Source organism: Hemiscyllium ocellatum, chromosome 3 (genome assembly GCF_020745735.1).
Source record: "Hemiscyllium ocellatum isolate sHemOce1 chromosome 3, sHemOce1.pat.X.cur, whole genome shotgun sequence".
In the NCBI taxonomy this organism is placed as follows: Eukaryota; Metazoa; Chordata; class Chondrichthyes; order Orectolobiformes; family Hemiscylliidae; genus Hemiscyllium; species Hemiscyllium ocellatum.
The window spans coordinates 31413485-31430195 of record NC_083403.1 but is presented as its reverse complement, the minus strand read 5'-3'; positions in this window follow the sequence as shown (position 1 = coordinate 31430195).

Genomic DNA, 16711 nt, shown 5'->3' with positions numbered 1-16711 from the left:
CCTGCCTTTACCATCCGTCCATCATCTTCTGGGTGAATTGAATTGAATTTATTGTGACGTGTATCAAGGCACATTGAAAAGCTTTGTCTTGCAAGCAGTACAGGCAGATCACACAGTTAAATGGCATAGATAAGTACATATTTGGTAAACAGTGGCAAGACAAAACACACATACAGGCAAATGCAAACAGTTCGTGAGTCCATTCAGTATTCTAACAATAGTGGGGTAGAAACTGTTGAGAAACCAACTGGTGCGTCTGTTCAGGCTTCTGTACCTTCCTACCGATGGTAGAGGTTGTAGAAAAACGTTGCCAGGGTGGGATGGATCATTAAGAATGCTGGCAGCCTTTCCATGACAGTGGGCCTGGTAGATGGATTCTAAAAATGGGAGGTTGGCCATTGTGATTGTCCGGGCCGCGTTCACCACTCCCTGGAACCGTTTCCAATCTTGAGTGGTACAATTACCATACCACGTAGTGATGCATCCAGACAGAATACTCTCGATGGCGCACCTATAAAAGTTAGCAATGGCATTCGCCATCATGCCAAATTTTCTCAACTGTCTAAGGAAGAAGAGACATTGTTGGGCCTTTCTAACCAGTGTGTCTACATGAAGAGTCCAGGAAAACTTGTTGTTGATGACCACTCCCAGGAGCTTGACACTTTCCACTCATTCTACCTCCGTGCTGTTAATGTGAAGGGGGGACATGAGTAACATCCCACCAAAAATCAATAATGAGTTCCTTAGTTTTGCCAGTATTGAGAGCTAAGTTGTTTTCAGTGCACCATTTTTCCAGGTCTTCTACCTCCAGTCTATAGTCTGTTTCGTCACCATTTGAGATTCGACTGACTATGGTGGTGTCATCGGCGAACTTGTAAATGATATTAATCTGCTATTTGACGATGCAGTCATGGGCATACAGCGAGTACAGTAGGGGGTTGAGTATGCACCCCTGGGGGCTCCAGTGTTGAATGTTAGTGAGGATGAAAATTGTCCACAATCTTCATTGATTGTGGCCTGTGGGTCAAGAAACTGAGGATCCAGTTGCAGAGAGTGGGACTTAGTCTGAGATCATGAAGTTCAGTAATCAGTCTCGAGGGGATAATAGTGTTGAAGAGTGAACTGTTGTCAATGAGTAGGATTCTTACATAGCTGTTCTTGGTGTCAAGATGTTTTAGGGAATAAAATTCTTCCTTAATTCCTCCCTAAACTTTATCTTAAATCTATGTTCCCTGGTTTTAAAAGGAAGGGTTACTGAAAGGAAATGTCTGCTAAAAGAAATGTTTCTTTCTATTGATCCTATCTATATCTTCACAATTGTGTACATCAGTCAGGCATGCCAACCCCAATCTTCTCTGCTCTAAAGAAAACAATGACAATTCTCTTAATAGTTGAAAAGCTTCAGTCCAGGCAACAACCTGGTAAACGACCTCTGCACAGTCTTTGGTGCAATCACATCCTTCCTATCATATGCCAACCAGAACTGCAAACAGTATTGCAGCTGTGGCCTAAATTATGGTATAAACATCTCCCATTACAGAGGAACCTCAATCATCCGAAGGCCACAGGCGGGGAGTATTTTGTTCCATTAATCGAATTCCAGATAACATAGTTAGCCACGCATTGGGACCTTGTGACCTTGATCGGATAATCCAAAATTCGATTAATCGAATGCCAGATAATCGAGGTTCCTCTGGATATAACATTATCAAGATTTCAGAGGAGTTGGGATTCTGAACCAGGTCTCGTCCACTGTGACTGCTTGTCTCTTTCTTTTTTTGTCTTTTTACTTACCTCTCGTCCTGAGCTCAGATGGCATCAATAGTGGTAATGAACCCCAGCACAGACCTCACGATGACAGGTGGATCCCTACTTAATTTTCTGGGGCAAGCGCAGGACCTGGCATTGTTTAAACAACCTGTGGTTGCTACAACAGCAGAGGCAACATCAGCGAGATAGGCCCAGTGGCAATAAATGGCACCTGAAGATCAGCAACTGTGTCATTAGTTAGGTCTGGATGCGAAATGGTGATTGAAAGGCATCATGGTAATATCAAAGAGATGGACCCAGCAGCGAGAGATACAACTCTCACATTGGTGGGTCTAGCACAGGCAGCCATGGTAGAGGAGAATCAGCCCAGTGGTGAAACAAGGCACTTGAAGAGTGGCAACTTCAACATTGGTTGGGTCCAGTGTAGGTGGTGGTGAGATGGTGAACTAGGGATGGTGACAAAGGCATAATTTCTAATGAGCTGGCTTAGGACTGATGGACTCTCTTTAAGCTATATCTTTCTATTTCCATGCTTGTTCTTAAAACTGTTCAAAGTTAGCAAGTTTTGAGATGATTTGTAGCTCAGATTGAGGTTCTGGATGTAGGTTTTCTCGCTGAGCTAGAAGGTTCATTTTCAAACATTTCGTCACCATACTAGGTAAAATCTCCGAATGAAGCACTGGTAGTGTAGCCCACTTTCTATTTATTTGTTTGAGACTGAAAATCAGTGACTTTGGTCGTAGCATTCATAACAAAGCAGATGAACTAATGGCACAGATCACAGTGAATGATTATGATGTGGTGGGCATCACAGAGACATGGTTGCAGGGGGGTCAGGACTGGCAGTTAAACCTCCAAGGATTTTCAACTTATCGAAAAGACAGGGAGGTGGGCAGAGGGGGTGGGGTTGCCTTTTTGGTTAAGAACAAAATTAAATTTATGGCACTGAATGACATAGTGTCGGATGATGTGGAGTCTGTGTGGGTGGAATTAAGGAACTGCAGAGGCAAAAAAAATCATAATTGGAGTTGTGTACAGACCTCCTAACAGTAGTCAGGACCAGGGACGCAACATGTACCGGGAAATAGAGAAGGCATGTCAGAAAGGCAAGGTCACAGGGATCATGGGAGACTTCAATATGCAGGTGGACTGGGTAAATAATGTTGCCAGTGGATCCAAAGAAAGGTAATTCATCGAATGCTTACAGGATGGCTTTTTGCAACAGCTTGTCATGGAGCCCACAAGGGAGCAGGCTATTCTGGACCTAGTGATTTGTAATGAACCAGACTTTATAGAAGACCTTAAAGTAAGGGAACCCTTAGGAAGCAGCGATCATAATATGGTAGAGTTCTGTCTGCAATTTGAATGAGAGAAGGCAAAATCGGATGTAATGGTGTTACAGTTAAATAAAGGTAATTATGAGGGCATAAGAGAGGAACTAACAAAAATAGACTGGAAGCAGAGCCTAGCGGGGAAGACAGTAGAGCAAAAATGGCAGAAGTTTGTGGGTATAATTGAGGACACTGTACAGAGGTTCATCCCCAAGAAAAGAAAGATTATCCAGGGAGGGATTAGACAGCCATGGCTGACAAAGGAAGTCAGGAAATGTATTAAAGAAAAAGAGAGATCCTATAAAGTGGCCAGGAGCAGTGGGAAATCAGAAGATTGGGAAGGCTACAAAAAACAAACAAAAGATAACAAAGAGAGTAATAAGGAAGGAGAGGATCAAATATGATGGTAGGCTAGCCAGTAATATTAGAAATGATAGTAAAAGTTTCTTTCAATACATAAGAAACAAACGACAGGCAAAGGTAGACATTGGGCCACTTCAGACTGATGCTGGAAGCCTAGTGATGGGAGATAAGGAAATAGCAGGAGAACTTAACAAGTACTTTGCATCAGTTTTCACAGTGGAAGACATGAGTAATATCCCAACAATTAAAGGGAGTCAGGGGGCTGAGTTGAGTACGGTTGCCGTTACAAAAGAGAAAGTGCTAGAAAAGCTAAAACATCTTAAAATTGATAAATCTCCTGGCCCCGATGGGATACATCTTAGAGTTCTGAGAGAGGTGGCTAAGAAAATAGCGGAGGCATTGGTTGAGATCTTTCAAGAGTCACTGGAGTCAGGGAAAATCCTGGATGATTGGAAGATCGCTGTTGTAACCCCCTTGTTCAAGAAAGGATCAAGACAAAAGATGGAAAATTATAGGCCAATTAGCCCAACCTCAGTTGTTGGTAAAATTCTAGAATCCATCATTAAGGATGAGGTTTCCAAATTCTTGGAAGAGCAGAGTCTGATTAGAACAAGTCAGCATGGATTTAGTAAGGAGAGGTCGTGCCTGAAAAACCTGTTGGAATTCTTTGAAGAGGTGACAAGTAGGTTAGACCAGGGAAACCCAGTGGAGGTGGTCTATCTAGACTTCCAAAAGGCCTTTGATAAGGTGACACACGGGAGGCTGCTGAGCAAGGTGAGGGCCCATGATGTTTGAGGTGAGCTACTGGTATGGATTGAGGATTGGCTGTCTGACAGAAGGCAGAGAGTTGGGATAAAAGGTTCTTTTTCGGAATGGCAGCCGGTGACAAGCGGTGTCCCGCAGGGTTCAGTGTTGGGGCCGCAGCTGTTCATATTATATATTAATGATCTGGATGAAAGGACTGGGGGCATTCTAGCGAAGTTTGCCGATGATACGAAGTTAGGTGGACAGGCAGGTAGTACTGAGAAAGTGGGGAGACTGCAGAAGGATCTAGACAGTTGGGGAGAGTGGTCCAGGAAATGGCTGATGGAATTCAACATGAGCAAATGCAAGGTCTTGCACTTTGGAAAAAAGAATAAAAGCATAGACTACTTTCTAAACGGTGAGAAAATTCGTAAAGCCAAAGTACAAAGGAATCTGGTAGTGCTAGTCGAAGATTCTCTAAAGGTAAACATGCAGGTTGAGTCCGTGATGAAGAAAGCGAATGCAATGTTGTCAGTTATCTCAAGAGGGTTGGAATATAAAAGCACTGTTGTGCTACTGAGACTTTATAAAGCTCTGGTTAGGCCCCATTTGGAGTACTGTGTCCAGTTTTGGCCCCCACACCGCAGGAAGGACATACTGGCACTGGAACATGTCCAGCGGAGATTCACACGGATGTTTCATCACCATACTAGATAACATCTTCAGTGAGCCTCCGAATGAAGCACTGGTGGTGTAGCCCGTTTTCTATTTATCTGTTTGAGTTACCTTGGGCTGGTGATGTCATATCTTGTGGTGACATCATTTCCTATGGTGATGTCATTTCCTGTTCTTTTCTCAGTGGGTGGTAAATGGGATTCAAGTTTATAGTTTGTAGATGACATTATACAGACAACAATCAAAACTAATGTCAGCGACAAAATACCTTGCAAGAACTGTAACAAATGCTACATTGGACAAACAGGCAGAAAACTAGCCACCAGGATACATGAACATCAACTAGTCACAATACAACATGACCCACTCTCAATTGTATCCTTACATGCAGATGAGGAAGGGCACCACTTTGACTGGGACAACACCTCTATCCTAGGACAAACCAATACAGAGACATGCACAAGAATTCCTAGAACATGGCATTCCAACCGGAACTCTATCAACAAACATATTTGACTTGGATCCCATTTACCACCCTGTGAGATAAAAAACAGGAAATGACGTCACCATAGGAAATGGTGTCACCACCGAAATGGTATCACCACCCTAAGGAAACACAAACATATAAACAGAACGGAGGCTACACCACCAGTGCTTCAGTTGGAGACTCACTGAAGATGATTGATTAAATTTGCCATTGTTTTTCCCATTTGAAAAGACCTCATTTGTCATCCTGCTGGCTAAGACTTTCCTCCACACTAATTTCCATGTCATCTACAAACATATGGATCATGCCTTGTACTTTTATGTCTAGATCATTAAAATACATTAAAAACAGCAAGGAACCCAGCACTGAACCCTGGTCTTGCACTGGATATGGGCCTCCAGTGACAAAAACAACCTTAGACTATTACCCTCTACCTGTGATCCAGGTTTGTAAGCAGATGCACATCATCATTATGCTGTCCATAATGCCTCACACGTTCTGAAGGCCAAATTTGGTTTGTTTCTACTGGTGCTGGTCTTGGCAGAACAATGTAAGCGAATGGGCTTTCAACTAAATTCTTACTGATGTGTCACATTTCCTACAGTGACTACAATTCAGAAGTGAGTAATTGTGTATAAAGCACTTTTGGATATCCCAAGGCTACTCAAGGAATTACAGAAATGCAATTTTTAAAAAATGGCAAGCGAAAGTCTTTATTGCAGAGAAATTAGTTCCAGTAAATCTCTGGAAAATGTCCAGAGGTGATGGTGGTACGGGAATTCAGAATAGTGCTATTCTTGTTTACCCGAACTGCTGGTCATTTCCTGCTATTTAGCACAACTCAGTGACAGAAACATTGCCATATACTGTCAACATGGCTCAGCTGAGGCACTCTCATAGATTCACAGAGTTGCTAATGTGCAGATCAAGGCTTTATAGCCCATTGTGTATGCACTGGGGGTTTTGACTTTGTCTCATATGTGTCATGAGTTAAGCCTTGCTCCAGAGTTTGAACATATAATCTAGGCTGAAACCCCTTTGCAATATTGAAAGAGCATGGTATTATGTAATGTAGAAAGATGATAATTTTTGTTTAGTTAAGGATCCTCTTGGAAGGAGTCACCACAACATTTTGAGTTTCAATTCCAGATTGAAAGAGTGAAGGAAGAGTTGCATGTAAGAGTTTTACCATTGGGTCCAGGTAATTATACAGGCCTGAGGAAGGAGTTGGTCCAAGTGAACTGGACAAAAATATTAAAGGGCAGGACAGTGGCAAGCGCTTAGAGAGATACTCAATACCTCTCACTTGCAGTACGTTCCTGAGAGGAAGAGGAATTGTAAAAAGGTAAAGCTTCATCCATGGTTTTAACAAGGTAATCAAGGATAACATAAAGGCAAAAACTAGGGCATATCATACTGCAAACGTTAGTGGTGCTCTGGAGGTTTGGGAGAACTGTAGTAACCCTTTGTTGACATTTAAAAATGAAATCAGAAGAGCTAAATAAACTCTGACAGGAAACATAACACTGATACCAAAAGCTTATAAAAGTATAGAACGAAGAGGGGAATAGTAAAAGTACATGTTGGCCCTTTGGAGAACTAAAATGGTGAGGCAGTAATGGAAAATCAGAAATGGCAGAAGCACTACATCAATATTTTATCTGTTTTCATGGTGCAAGATAATAATTTCTTCCTAAAACCTACAGTTACTACAGAGGAACTTGGTGGAATTACTAGAGAAGGTATTAAGTAAACTGATGGGATTAATGGCAGTTAAATTTAGATTAGACTTACAGTGTGGAAACAGGCCCTTCGGCCCAACAAGTCCACACCGACCCGCCGAAGCGTAACCCACCCATACCCCTACATTACCCCTTACCTAACACTATGGGCAATTTAGCATGGCCAATTCACCTGACCCGCACATCTTTGTGACTGTGGGAGGAAACCGGAGCACCCGGAGGAAACCCACGCAGACACGGGGAGAACGTGCAAACTCCACACAGTCAGTCGCCTGAGTCGGGAATTGAACCCGGGTCTACAGGCGCTGTGAGGCAGCAGTGCTAACCACTGTGCCACCGTGCCGCCGTAAATCTTTGGGGCCTAATGACCTACACCCTAGGGATTTAAAACAGGTGATAGCAGAGATAGTGGATGAATGATTTTCCAAAATTCCCTGGATTATGGAAAGGTACCAGTGGATTGGAATCATATTAATATGACACCCTTATTCATAAAAGGAGACAGGCAAAAACTGTGAAACATAGACCAGTTAGTTTGACCTCTGCAGTGAGAAAATTGCTGGAGTCAGTCATAAAGGAAGAAATAGCTGAACACTTGGAAAAACAAAGCTTAATTCACCAGTGTGAGCACAGTTTCTTGAGGGCATGTTGTGCTTGAAAAACTTGCTGGAGTTCTTTGAGGATGTAACCGGCAAGGTTGGTAATAGGGATTCAGTGGATATGGTATGTCTAGACTTCCAGAAGGCATTTGACAAGGTGCCGCATAAAAGACTTACCCAGAAGGTTAGATACCAGGGGTTAAGGGTAATATATTGGTGTGGACAGAGGATTCGCTGACTGACAGAACATAGAGGGTCAGGATAAATGGGTCCTTCTCTGGATGGCAAACTGTAACTAGTGGAGTGTCACAGTTCTCAGACCTCAACTATTTACAATCTATATCAATGATTTGCAAGCAGACACAGAGTGTAAAATAGCAAAGGTTTGCAGATGATACTAAAATAAGCGGGAAAGCAGGCATTGATGAGAGATAAAGAGTTTACAGATAGTTTGGGAGAAGATTTGTAGCTTGGGTACTCGTTGTTGTGGTTATGTTTGCCAAGCTGGAAGTTTGTGTTGCAGACGTTTCGTCCCCTTTCTAGGTGACATCCTCAGTGCTTGGGAACCTCCTGTGAAGCGCTTCTGTGATGTTTCCTCCGGCATTTATAGTGGCTTGTCTCTGCCACTTCTGGTTGCCAGTTCTTGCTGTCCGCTGCAGTGGCCGGTATATTGGGTCCAGGTCGATGTGTTTGTTGATAGAATCTGTGCCATGCCTCTCGGAATTCCCTGGCTGTTCTCTGTTTGGCTTGCCCTGTATTAGTAGTGTTGTCCCAGTCTAATTCATGTTGCTTGTCATCTGTGTGTGTGGCTACTAAGGATAGCTGGTCGTGTCGTTTCGTGGCTAGTTGGTGTTCATGGATGTGGGTCATTAGCTGTCTTCCTGTTTGTCCTATCCCAGTCCCTGCATGGGATTTTGTACACTACATTGGTTTTGTTCATGCAGGGTATCGGGTCCTTCATTCTGGTGAGTTGTTGTCTGAGAGTGGCTGTTGGTTTGTGCGCTGTTATGAGTCCCAGTGGTCACAGCAATCTGGCTGTCAGTTCGGAAATGCTCCTGATGTATGGTAGTGTGGCTAGTCCTTTGGGTTGTGGCATGTCCTTGTTCCGTTGTCTTTCCCTAAGGCATCTGTTGATGAAATTGCGCGGGTATCCGTTTTTGCTGAATATCTTGTATAGCTGTTCTTCTTCTTCTTTTTGCAGTTCTGGTGTACTGCAGTGTGTTGTGGCCCTTTTGAATAGTGTCCTGATGCAACTTCTGGTCTATCGACAAAACCCTAGCCAGAGAAACAATATCCAACCTGCTGGACATACACAACAGACAACAGGACTTTGAACCTATTAAAAAAGACGGCATACTTAAACTACTGGACCTGTGCCTCACAACACACTTCACATTCAACAACCAGATGTATGAACAAATCAACGGAACACCCATGGGCTCACTGATCTCCGGACTCATAGCAGAAGCAGTAATGCAAAGGTTAGAACAAACAGTTTCACTGCAAATACAACCCAAACTCTGGGTCAGATATGTGGATGACACCTTTGTAATCATTAAAAACACAGAAATAGAGAACACACACTGGATCATCAACGCCACACTTACAGGAATCCGATTCACGAGAGAGGAAGAAAAGGACAACCAGCTCCCATTCCTAGACATGATGGTACAGAGAACACCTAACGGAGAATTCAGCGCTAAGATATACAGGAAAGCCACACACACAGACCAAGTCCTGAGCTATGAAAGCAACCACCCCAACACACACAAACAAAGTTGCATCAGGACACTATTCAAAAGGGCCACAACACACTGCAGCACACCAGGACTGCAAAAAGAGGAAGAAGAACACCTATACAAGATATTCACCAAAAACGGATACCCGCACAATTTCATCAACAGATGCCTAAGGGAAAGACAACGGAACGAGGACATGCCGCAACCCAAAGGACTAGCCACACTACCATACATTAGGAGCATTTCCGAACTGACAGCCAGATGGCTGCGACCACTGGGACTCATAACAGCACACAAACCAACAGCCACGCTCAGACAACAAATCACCAGAACGAAGGACCCGATACCCAGCATGAGCAAAACCAATGTAGTGTACAAAATCCCATGCAAGGACTGCACAAAACACTACATAGGACAAACAGGAAGACAGCTAACGACCCACATCCATGAACACCAACTAGCCACGAAACGACACGACCAGCTATCCTTAGTAGCCACACACGCAGATGACAAGCAATATGAATTCGACTGGGACAACACTACTATTATAGGGTAAAAAATGATGTCTGCAGATGCTGGAGATCACAGCTGAAAATGTGTTGCTGGTTAAAGCACAGCAGGTTAGGCAGCATCCAAGGAGCAGGAAATTATAGGGCAAGCCAACAGAGAACAGCCAGGGAATTCCTAGAGGCATGGCACTCATCCACAGATTCTATCAACAAACACATCGACCTGGACCCAATACACCGGCCACTGCAGCAGACAGCATGAACTGACAACCGGAAGTGGCAGAGACAAGCCACTATAAATGCCAGATGAAACATTACAGAAGCGCTTCACAGTAGGCTCCCAAGCATTCAGGATGTCACCTAGACAGGAGATGAAATATTTGCAACACAAACTCCCAGCTCGGCAAACAAAACCACAACAAGTTTACAGAAAGGCTAGGAGAATAGGCCAGAATCTAGCAGATGGAGTTTAATGTGGATAAGTGTGAGGTTGGCCAGAAAAATAAAAGAACAAATTAATATTTAAATGGGAAGCAGATTCAAAATGTATCAGTGCAGAGAGATCAGGGCATCTTTGTACATGAATCAGAGAAAGTGGATCTGGACGTAGGTTTGCTCACTGGTAAGGTTCGTTTTCAGATGTTTCGTCACCATACTAGGTAACATCTTCAGTGAGCCTCTGGATGAAGCACTGTGGTGTAGCCCACTTTCTATTTATATGTTTGGGTTTCCTAGACTTGATGATGTCATTTCCTATGGCGATGTCAGTTCCTATGGCGATGTAATTTCCTGTTCTTTTCCTCAGGCATGGAAAATGGGATCCAAGTCAATGTGTTTGTTGATAGAGTTCCAGTTGGAATGCCGTGCTTCTAGAAATTTGTGTGCGTGTCTCTGTTTGTATGGGTACACAGTGGGTATGCAGGTGCAGTATATTGTAAGAAAGACAAATGGAATCCTTGCAAAAGGACTGGATTGTAAAAGTAAAGAAGTGTTGTTACAATTATATAAGGAGTTGGTGAGATCACACCAAGAATATTATAGCCAGTTTTGGTTTCTTTACTTGAGGAAGGATTTGGTGATCCTAGGGGCAGTTCAGAGGAAGTTCATCAGACAGCACAACGGCAGGGTGACAAAGTGGTTAGCACTGCTGCCTCACAGCGCAAGAGACCCGGGTTCAAATCCCGCCTAGGGCAACTGTCTGTGTGGAGTTTGCACATTCTCCCCGTGCCTGCGTGGGTTTCCTCCAGATGCTCCGGTTTCCTCCCACAGTCCTGCAGGTTAGGTGAATTGGCCATGCTAAATTGCCTGTAGTGTTAGGTGAAGGGTTAACTGTAGGTGAATGGGTCAGGGTGGGTTGATCTTCGACCCACTGTAAGTTTCCACTGTAAGTAATCTAATCTAAAAAAGGGCTGTCCTGTGAGGAGCAGTTGAATATCTTGAACTTGTACTCGCTGGAGTTCAGGAGAATGAAGGGCGGTGGGGGGATTCTGATTGAGGGTATAAAATGCTAAAGGGGTTTGATAAAATGGATGCTGATCAAATATTTCCCCCTTGTGGGTCAGTCTTGAACAAGAGGTCATAGATGTAGAGTGAGAGGCGGGAGTTCAAAACTGAAATGAGATGAAATTACTTCTCTCAGGGGGTTGTGAATCTGCCCCAGAGTGCAGCAGAGGCAGAATCAATCAACAGGTTCAAAAAATAAATAGATGTGTTTCTCATGAAAAAGGGGTACAGGAAGCAGGCAGGAGAGTGGACCAGGATAAGATCAGCCATGATCATGTCATATGGCAGTCCAGGCTTGACGGGTTAAATTGTCTACCACTACTCCTAATTCCTATGCAACTGAATAAACTAGCAGCCCATCCGAAACGTACTTTCTACAGCTTTGCAGGTTATAACACCTCAGGTGCAGATCCAGGTACATTTCAAATGAGTGGAGGTTTTCCACTTCAACTAAGAAGCTGGACAGTGAATTCCAGATACCCACCACATCTGGGTTGGATTATAATACTTTGGCCCTCTAATCCTTATACCAATCAGTTTAAATCTGTCCCATCCAAAAATGATGACTGACAGTTTGCTGCCAAACGTTGTTGACAATGATTGGTCAAGACGTTGCCCTGAGAAATAAATCAGATAATCGCTATCACCTACTTTGTTGTGTTGAAGCATGTTGTGTGTGTATGTTATTTCTTAAAATGTGTCTTATTTTCCCTTTTGTAATGCTGAAATAACTCAGAGCTTATCGTTCCACTGAAATATGTAGATTACTAGATTACATCAAGACAAGCCAATAATGCATTGGTGTTACAGGGGATAGATTTCTGGCTTGAAATAAGCATGTCTTTACTGCCTGCCATATTGAAGGTTTAAGAAACAGTCCACGATACCCTAAAATGTATATGACAAATTCTCCATTCCTCCCAAGCATCTTCACAACTGGACCAAACTGACCTGTGGGAAAATATGTAGTTATTATCTTTAAAAAGGTTTTTAACTATAAAGATGCTGGTTGAAGGAGATATATAGAATGTCACGATAACAGAATGATCTAGTTTTACCTTGATCTGTACATGAGCCAAAAATAAGAGAGACTGAATGGTTTCAGCTACTTAGTTACATGGCACTTGTTCAGAATACCAATAAGTCCATGGAGCACAATTCGTTTCTAAAGCACTGCACTATGAAAAAAATGTTAATAATTAACAGCCTTTCTATTAAATTGCTTAAATTAAAGCAAATGTACAATAAAATGAAACATCCAGCTGGCAACTGTTATGGGTCAGACAAGTCCTATGTACAGTAAATGGGTTTGTTTTGTAATAGTGCTTTTGTTCCCAAATGATAATTGAGTTATTATAGAATGAACAACTGAAACCAAACCACAAACGGTGTAAGGCCGACAGTTGCATTTTTTTCCCTGAACTTGCATTTGGATTAGATTTTGATTGAAGCCTGTTTTATTACTCTACAAGGAGTCTCATCCAGAAAAGAATACATAATTCAATAGGAATTTTAAAAAAAACTCCCACAACCATTATAACCACCAGACTGACAAAACCAAATGTTAAAGAAACAATATGAGGTTCATTGATGACGTGCTGTGTTTTAACAAGAACTTATTTTTGTACCAGCTAAGAGGCTGATGATCTAAGTAGCATTCTCTGTTACTGGATGATATGAGTACAATAAACTTTTAGTAACAATCGTACATTCTATAAGAATGGTTCACTAAGCAATATCAAGACTGTAAGACATAAATAACTTTTTTTAAAAAATGATAAAGGTAGATTATTGCTACCCTATCTCTACTCTGCAAGTTGAATTTGTTAGGGGGTGGCCCAATACGTTAGGGTTTTCAAGTACTGCACTAGTATTGGTGTCAGCTGTGGTATTGCGGTGAGATCTTGAGCAGAGATGAAAAACCATTCTAAACAGTGAAGGGAAAGTGAAATCAGCTTCCTAGAAGTCTGATTCCCCATTGTTCTCTTGAAGTTGTGAGAGTAGTTTCCACAGTTTCCTTTTCAATAACACAATGATCTGTGATGTTTGAAGAAGGTTGAAAGGGAGAAAGTAATTTTAAACATGATAATTGAATCCTTGACAAGAAAAATATCATAACTTCAAATTGGTTTAAAATTAGTTTCAAGCACACATAGAATAAAACGGATAAGGACAGCTCACCCCCACCATTTCAAGGTATTTGGCAGGTGCACAATGGAATACCAGATCCATTGAAAACACTGGAAGCACTTCTGCCATGAGGCCTATTGCTAAACTAATAATGTCATTATTTATGTTTGCTAAATAACATTGGCACAAAAATGTCCTTTTTGAACCAACTTGGCTTTTTTAAGAATTGTGTTACTGGAATCTCAGTCCATACAACATCCACTACAAAATGTTTAAAACTACAATTTGATTGGTTAGGGTCAAGCTGCATGGTTTTTATCAAAATCAAGCATAAGAAGATCAGAACCAGAGTAAGCCATTCAGTCCATTGAGCCTATTCTGCCATTTAATGCAATCATAGCTAATCAAACTTTTCCATGTTTTTATAGCACAGATAATCAGAAATATATCCATCTCTAGCTTTACACATACTCAAATACTAAGTTTCCACAGCCCTCTGGTGTAGAAAATTCCAAAGACACATAATCCTCTAAGTAAAGAGATTCCTCCTTTTCTCAGTTCTAAGTGCACCCCCCTTATTTTTAAATTGTACCTGATGGTTCGAGACTCCCAAGTGAGGAGAAAAATCTGACCTGCATGTACCCTGCCTATCCCTTCGAATATTTTGTAGATTTCAATGAGACACTTCTAGAGAATACATGCCCAGTTTGACCAAACTCCCTTCAAAAGATAGTCCCACCATCCTGGACAAAAGTCTGATGAAACTTAATTAAACTCCCTTAAGGCAATGATATTTTTCTGGACCCAGCGGAACCAGAAAGCACATAGTGCTCCAAGTGTCGTCTAACCAATCATTTTTCAGTTGAAACAAAACTTCACTATTCCTGTTCTCAAAACCTCTCACAATCAAGGCTAACGTCCCATTAGCCTTCTATGAACTTGCTGCCTCTACATGTTAGACTTCAGTGGCTCAATGACCAGGACACCAGGTTCCTTTGAATATCTATTATTTCCAATCTCCCACCATTAAGTAGTAATGGTCTTCTGGCAAACCTTGTAGACTGGTATTAGCTATTATTGGTCTTAATTACAGCTGGGAAGGCAACCTTTAATCTAATAGACTTGCTGTGGAGAACCCTCACCAAATGACTGCAAGAAGCACCATACTGTGTCTGTCATTACATGAGCCAAACTTGGGCAAACTGGTGAAGTTCAAAATCAAATATTTTCATTCAGTCAAGTGAGACAAGTGAAATTGGGAGCAACAGACAAAGATTAAAGAAAAACGAAAGCAGACTTGGACAGAAAGAACTGGACAAAATAGTAGTAAAGACAGGCAGATGAAACAAGGACCATCAAAATTTAAACAAAGTAAAGATCTTCAATTACAATTTATTTTTCCAGATCTAACTGACTGTTTGATTCCCTTCTGCTGGAATTACTTTACCTTTACAAATCTGAAATTGTTCCTTTAAACCTTTCCAGTTGAGTTCAATGTTCACTGTATTTGCTGGTAGTTTATCAAACTAGTGAAGCAAGGGTAGCATTGCTTCACTGAGCGCATTCTTTCTGAGTGACTTTTTGGTAAACATGCCAGGGGATGTGCCAGTCAGCTGTTAAAGTTCACAGCTGTTGGCTCATTCCATTTTGAGGATGGGCCTCATTGGCAATCTCCAAATGCAGACAGAAAAGCAACACCAGAGAACAGGGAGAAAGTGAGGACTGCAGATGCTGGAGATCAGAGTCAAAAAGTGTGGAACTGGAAAAGCACAGCACATCAGGCAGCATCCGAGGAGCAGGACAGTCAAGGCTTCGGGCATAAGCCCTTCATCAGGAATATCATTGTCAGTGATGATTGTTGCAACAATAAAAATCAGGAAAACACAGAGGCCAGAATTGTATAGAGGCAGAAACTTTAGAGGATTTTTGGGCTGGAAATATTTATAGAAATAGGAACTTGCAAGACTGTAGAATGATTTGAAAACAAGGATGTGAATTCTAAAGTTGAGGCATTGACCGCTCACAGTTACTTTAGATCAGCAAGCACAGAGAAGGAAGATAAATGAATGGAATGTGATGTGAATTCGGATAAGGATTGATGTGTTTTGTCTGAGTTCACGTCTATGGAGGTTGCAAACTGGGAAGTAGACTAGGAGAAGATTGGAATCATCAATTCTTGAGATAAGAAAGGGATAGATGAAAGTTTCAGTACAGGTCTGATGAGGCAGGAACAAAGTTGAACAAGGATATGGAAGTGGACATAATAGTCTTGGTGATCAAGAGAATATATGGTGTAAGTCGATGAATGGAACTCAAGCAATATCAAAAATTGTGTGGAAATATTAGTTATGAACACATAATGATCATGGCTGAATAAAATGTCTGAAATGTTTTATTCTTATCAATCAATTACAACTAACTTTTATAAATTATTGTAGAAAGAAATCACATAAAGATAAGTAAATTATGGGAAAGGGTAGAATATTTTCTCAGATTTTAATTAAATACGTATGTCATGAAAAAATATCAGATATAAAATGAAAGTTAAAAGTAATAATGATTACGTTTGATTATTATTGTATGCAATGGAGCACAAAGATGAATAATTCCTTAGTCTCCAGAACATTTTATTTTTCTGAAATCTTTGCATCTGCACAATTAATGGCTATGATCTGCATTCATTTATTTTGGAGAGTTGGTGATTTTTTAAAAATATTATTTTAAAGAAAAATATTTGTGGGGTTTATGAAACAATAAATTGTGTACTTTCTAGTGTTATTTAATCTCTTGAATTGGGTACAATTCGATATATTTCAGTGTACACGAACTTTAATGTCAGGTTTTCAGAGTAGTATGGGTGAATCCTAAAAGCTGAATTGTAACTAATTCTGGTGACTATTTACAATGTGAGGATTCACAGTTACAGGAGTACAATATCCAGTACACCATACAGAAGTGATTTGCAGTCCCTTCCCTCATTCACAGATACACCTGCACAAGTAAACAGATTTGGTACAGTACAATACACTCTGTGCTTCTTAAATTTATCAGCAGCAGCAAAAGATTACGAGAAGTCTTATAATTGTTAGAACATGAAAAGACATACAGAAACATGGATG